Source organism: Phragmites australis, chromosome 10, assembly GCF_958298935.1.
Source record: "Phragmites australis chromosome 10, lpPhrAust1.1, whole genome shotgun sequence".
NCBI lineage: Eukaryota > Viridiplantae > Streptophyta > Magnoliopsida > Poales > Poaceae > Phragmites > Phragmites australis.
Genome location: NC_084930.1, coordinates 25,074,509 through 25,081,304, shown reverse-complemented (window position 1 = coordinate 25,081,304; position 6,796 = coordinate 25,074,509). Strand labels below are relative to the sequence as shown.

The 6,796-nt window shown below is 46.7% G+C and overlaps 1 pseudogene; it reads right to left on the bottom strand.

Annotated features, from left to right (window-relative positions):
- Positions 1-4,300: 4,300 nt before the first annotated feature.
- On the bottom strand, positions 4,301-6,519 carry LOC133930180 (UDP-glycosyltransferase 89B2-like; annotated as a pseudogene).
- Positions 6,520-6,796: the final 277 nt, after the last annotated feature.

Genomic DNA, 6,796 nt, shown 5'->3' with positions numbered 1-6,796 from the left:
GTTTCTTATGGGTTAGAGAGAAACACAAGCAACCTACCATATAAAGAAAAAAACTACACTAGGCATTGCAAGGAAATAAAATATGCACCGGCAATCCTATACAAGGAAAATGTACTAGATGCAAAACAAAAAACATGAACAAAAAATCTCGCTACCATTACCTCTTTTACCATTGGATAGGGGATTTGGGTATATAATGATCAAGATTTTCATCAATGCGTCCAATCTTGTACACTTAGCTTTTTTGCTTGAACCTTCACTTCATCTTGTGCATCAAGTCTCCAAATCCCCCGAGTCAACTCGTGGACTTCAAGTCTTCTTTAGAACTCAAACTGATTAGGACCCCTTCATGTTGGTGATGACTTCCTTGGGCACCCAAATAGGTTAGTTCCACCCCCGGTCCTTTTGCCCAACCATGTGTACAACCAATTTGCCATTGTTCTTTTTCTTGAGCTTGTAGTGGTTGCTCTTGGTATTGTGATTAATCTTGTAGTTGAGTTTGGTGTATAAGTTGGAGGTCTTGTTTAAGAGTATCATCGTCTTCTTCTTCTCTTTGGTCTCCTTCTTGACTTACTTGCATTGGAAGGACTTGTGGCCTTCTTGATGATATTTGAAGCATGTCACGGTGGACCCCTCCGCAAGCTTGTTCACCATGTTGTTACGGTTATCTTGAGAAGATTAGACATGATTCTTGCCCTTCAATCTTATTAAGTCCTTCTTGAGCTTCTCCACTTCTTGCTTGAGCTCATCATTCTCTTATGCAATGAAATCATTACATGATTCTACAATAACATTCTCAACATATGTCTCATTGCAAAGGGGTGAGCTAGATAGATCAATCAAATTATTACAAGAAGTAGAAGCATCTACCTTATGATTGAAATTAAAGAGAGATGTGAATTGCTTCAAAGGGGCCTTAGGTTGAGATTCAATGCCCACAAGTTTTGCATTAAGCTCTTCATGCTCCTTGTTTAGCAATTTAAATTTGCTCAATAATTATTTATAATTAGAAACAAAAGTAGCATGAATGTTATTAAGGGCATTGAATTTCTTAAGTTCTTTAGCTTATTTCTTTAAGGTCATTTGTTGCTCATTGATCAATTCAAGAAGTTCTTGAGAGAGTGAATTCTCATCGGATTCATCATCACTAACATCGCTTTCCATACCTTTGGCCATAAGGCACTTGTGTGATGATGACTTACGTGATGATAACCTTGAGAAACAGCTTCTCTTTGAGGAGTGGATGGTGAAGCTCTCATCACTTATGCTTGAATCTTCATTTTCACTCATTCATCTTCCTATGCTTGCAAATGATTTGGCTCTTCCCCTTGTCTCCCTCTTGTTCATGGTCTTTTTCTCTTTCTTGGTATGATCAATTTTGTTGATCAAGTATTTAATGGAGATTGGATGATCAATCTTGGTATTGATCCTCTTGATGTTCTTCTCCAATCTTGAGATGAGCTTGGTGAACTTGTGGTCTATTTCTTTGTCACTTGAGGTGCTCTACTCATCTTCTTCATCACCATCATCTTCGCTTGAGCTTGACACTTGCTCTTGCCTCCTCATCTTCTCATGCATGTGTGGCCAATGAGCTTGCTTGCTTGTGAGAGCAGGGTTCTAGGTGTCGAATGAGGAGGAAACTTCAACCCCTATGTTCATGGTCATCTCAGATGTGGTAATCTTGCCGAGTACTTAGCTTGGAGTTATCTTGCTAATTTCGTTGTTGTCGTAGATGATGCAGACAATCAACTTGTACTTTGGAATGAGAGCTTGAAGTATCCTTCTCACCACTTGATCGTCTTCAATTGGCGTCAAACCTATCCCATTGATCTCATTGACAAGAATATTCAAACGTGAGTACATGTCATTAGCACTTTCATGGGTAAATTATTTAATGCTATTGAGCTCAGAGACTAGAATATGATATTTCTCATTGCGCATATCCTTTGTGCTTTCATGTATTTTAATGAGGTTAGTCCAAATATTATGTGCATTGGTGAGAGAATATACTTGATTGAATGCATCGATGGATAGAGAAGATAAAATGATACTCTTTGCCAAAGCATCGAATTGTCTCTCCTTGTTTGTGGGACGTGCCTTCATCCCCTCCTCGGTGACTCTCCAAACATTTAAACATTTGGCTTGCAGGAAACAAATCATTAGAATCTTCCACCAGGGGAAGTAAGTGCCTTCAAAATATGGAGCACTACCAATATCCATCCCTACCATAGACGTCACCACTTACTAGGCAGTGAAGGCTAACCAATCAAAAAGAGACCATGGCTCAAATGCCACTTGGATTGGCGTATCCTTGTGAAAGGTGTGAGCCCCAGCTCTGATACCAATTGAAAGGGATCAGTGATGTCCTAAGAAGTGGGTGAATTAGGACACCTAAAACTGATCGGCTCCAAAAACTTCACAAGATAAACATATATCAATTTTTATCTAAAAATGTTATAGGTTTATATAGTGTTTGTACTCTACCGCTCAAAAGGGTTTGCAACCTATAGCCAATTCTAACAAATTACTCTCGGAAGGTAAACACGCAAAGGTAACTTGCAAGTATGTAAATGCGGAAATGTAAAAAAGATAAGAGAGAGCAAACTCGGCACAAAAAAATTTTATCCCATAGTATCGATGGTATAAATGCCACCCCTAGTCCATGTTGCAGCAGCCACCTAAGCTATTGCTCCCGGTCGGCACCCGGTCACGATCCTTGAGCCACCTAGGCCTCAAGTAGGTCAAGTCACCAAGCCACAAAGGCAAGGCTCACCACAAGCCTCTCTTCCAGCCATTTACCGCCATCTTCACTTTGAAGCTTGATCCACTAAGGCAAGGGTCTTCGCGTCCTTGTACAAGCTTCTTGCCGCCACTCCACATGAAGCCGAAGGGTCGACAAGCTTGAGCCACCAAGACTCACGGTGCCGACGAGTCACCAAGACTCTAAGGCGCCGGCATACCACTTGGTACAAGGTAGGATCACTACTTGATTCCCTCTCTAGGCAGCAATATCTAGCAACAACTCTCTCTAGACCTAATAGCACTAATCACTCCCTAATCTTGTACTAATTGTCTTGGATGATCACTTTTAGCACTTTGGTGGCTTGGATGTCTCCTCAAGTATATGTGAGCTTCTTTGGACTCCAGCACACTCAAATGACCGAGTGGAAGGGGTATATGTAGCCCCAACCCCGCGAACTAGTCGTTGCTCCAACGGTCATATTTTTCGTGAACGCCAGAAGGTCCGACGTGCACCTGCTCCAAACACTGGACCATCCGGTGTGGATTGTCCATAGAAACTAACCGTTATAGCTACAATTACTCCTGCGAAGCCTCCTCTGTATATGCCGGACCATCCAGCGTGTACACATCCATTTTCCAGTGAACACAAGGATATACCTCTGGACTTTGCTCCGGCGAAGACTCCGATGTATTCATCGGACCATCCAGCGTGTACAACCTTGAACTCCTTCTAAAAACACTCCGGCGTGTTCAACTGCTTCAATGTCGGACCATCCAGGGTGTATTGTTTTTCCAGAACTCGTCCAATTCAAACTTTATTGTACTCCTTCTTATGAAAACACTCAGGCATGTTCAACTGCTTCAGTGCAAGACCATCCGGCATGTAGAGTTTTTTCAGAACTCATCCAATTCAAACTTCTTTGAGTTCTATCTTCTCTTCAACTCATCCATAGGCTTCTCTGAGCTACCTAGTGCTAGAATTTCTCAAGTGTGCATTCATAAGACCTACTAAAACATATACTTAACAAACATGTTAGTCTCAATGACTATGTTGTCATTAATCACCAAAATCACATACATGCCCTAAAAGTTCATGTTTGCTACACTTACTCTAAACAACTGCTTATCCACCATGTCACATGGAACTTCAGTTCCAACCCATGGCCTATCTGGATCCGTCCACTCATACCACATCTAGCGAAGGCACAAGGCCCTACAAAACATTTCCAAGTCGAGCACACCGAGGCCCCAAGATTCTTTAGCTGATATACTCTTTTCCAATTTACCAAGCAGTGCCCTCCGTTTGCTTCTTCAGATCCTTTCCACAAGAAATTCCTCCGTATCTGTTTAATCTTCTTTAGCACCCATTTCTTCAGAACGAACACTGTTAGATAGTATATTGGGATCGAGGAGACAACCGAGTTGACTAAGGCAAGATGCCCAGTTTTTTTACAGAAGACGCCCCTGCCATGCACGTAACTTAGCAGCAATTTTGTCCAAGAGGGGCTGCACCCTAAAGCTTACTCAATGATCATGGTGGTTTGTCCCATCTCCCGCTTCAAAGTTCCCATAGATAATGCACCAGCCCGTCAAACTCCCGCCGCAAGCTACCACCTTCGCCAACCTCCTCTGCCACTCCCGCGTTGAGCACGCACCCTCATGTCGGCGCCCGCCTCCCCTATGACCTCACCCAAGGCGCGCACGAGGTGTTCCATGTCAAGAACCTTGCCGAACTCGGCCCATCTCATGGCCACGCCCATGCGCGCCTCCTCCACAACCAGCTACATGATGAAGAACTGGTCGACAACCATCGGCCACGCCAGCATGGGCACCCCTGATGCTACCACCTCCACCACCAAGTCCCACCCACAGTGTGTCACGAAGCACCCCACCACGCAGTGCCACAACATGGCCACCTGAGGGGCCTACACGCGGAGCACTAACCCCGTACCCGCCACGGTCGTCGGGTCCTCGAACCCCTCCGGAAGCGTTGCCGTCACCGTAGCCCAGATGAACGGTGTGCCGCTCCGCTCCAGCGCGGCCGCAAGGGCCGTCGCGTGCGGCGGCAGTGGCACCATCATGCTCCCGAAGCTCACATACGCCACCGATGAGTCCGGGAACGTGTCCAGCCAGGCGTTGACTTCTCCGATGGAGTCACCGACGATGCTATCCGGTGCCACCGGTCCCACCACCCAGACGGGCTTTCCGACCAGGTCCTCGAGCGGCTACACGCCTAGGTACCATCCCTCGAGCGGGTGGCAGGTGTTGCACACGAACGCCGAGCGCTCGAGAATCCAGAGGAAGTTGTCCTTGATTGCCTTGGAGTGCTCATCACCGTGGCCTTCCATGTAGCTCCTATACATCCGCGAGAGCTACCTGCACAGGAAGGTCGGCGCACCGGGAAGTCCCAGGAACAAGACGGCGTATTTGCGCCCAGCGTCATCTTCAGGGGGCCTTGGCGTGCGACAGAATAGTGAGTGCGTGACAGTCGTGACGAGCACGCCGGATGGCACGAACACCAGTCGCGGGATGCTGGCCTCCACCTCTAATGGCTACGCCCACCCACAGAAGAAGTCCGAGAGCACGGCTACGACATGATTGTCCACACCGGAGCAAGCGCGGGTGAGGGACCGCAACCACTTGCTGAGCGGGGTGTGGAGCATGGCGGGGAGCGCGTGGATGTTGGCGCTGACGGAGGTGGGGCCGGAGGTGTCGTGGTTGACGGACGGGAATGAGAGGGGCCACACCGAGGACGGGTGCGCGGCAAGGAGCGGTGCCAGGAGGTGGAGTGTGACGGGCATGGCCACGACGGTGATGCGGATTCCGCGGGTGTACCTCTAAGCTTGGGGAATGCAACCTAAGCCTCAAACCCAACCTCGCCACTAACTCGCTGGCGGGTTCAAAACCGCATCAAATGGAATTCTCAGTCGCTTAATCAATTGGAAGTATGTATTAATTATGAGTTAGCTATATAAAGACTAGGCACCAAGCCATCTATTAGATTGCCTATTTTTAGTTGCAAGGTGAGTGTGAAGCCACGAGTCTAAGAGGAAGCCCCTGACATACGAGGCTAAGGTGCGACTATACGAGCACTCTGGAAAACCTTATGAGTTGGAATGGAGAAAGATGGCTGAGTGGACCCGTACCTGGAGTTCAAATCAAGCTCATGCTAACGGTGCACTACTGATCTACACGCAAAAGATGGCTTCCTGCTTCAGATCTTTTACGACTAGTCAACAGAGTTTTTGTCAAACAACAGCAACACACTAAACTCAGTGCCATACTTTGGCTATCGAAAAGAAATCTAGCTATAATGTTTTCGTGCCATTGACGCCTAATATTCCAGTGACAAAGCCAGAACCTTACCGCGTGTCTTCAGGAAACAAAGCTGTGTGACATGCAAGCATCGCCAGCCCAAAATATTGGGGGCAGCAAGCTTCAAAGATTCGCACAAAGACCTGCTACAAGGGTTCGTAGACCCAAGGGAGGAATCCTCCTGCTTTGGATTAAAAATGAAGTAAACGTTGAGAACATCATCACCGGAGAGTACCACATTTTTGCGCAAGTGACTGTCAAGGTGTGCTCCACGTCCTTCTACCTCACCTCAGTGTATGGCCCTATGAGTGACCAGAACAAACAAGACTTTATAAGGGAGTGCACGAGATTAACCCACTACATTATAGATTCACATGGAGTAAGGAGCTACAAAACCCACCTCTTGTTAGGCTCGACGAGGTCTTCTGCAACGCCGAATGGGATGCCACCTTTGAGAAGCATGTGCTATTTGCGCTTCCTACTACCCATTCTGATCACTGTCCGCTGCTACTCTCTAACCCAAGCGGACCAAAACGACCCAGATCCTTCAAGTTTGAAAAGTTCTGGGTTCATATCCCGAGCTTCATGGGGATTATTGCTTCGGAATGGGAGAAGCTATCACGCCATTCTGACCCCCTCAGAGTGCTTGACGATAAGCTGAGACGAACGGCCAATGAGATGAGAAGATGGAGTCAGGACCTTTTCTCTCTAGCCAAGTTGCATTTAATTATGGCCCTTG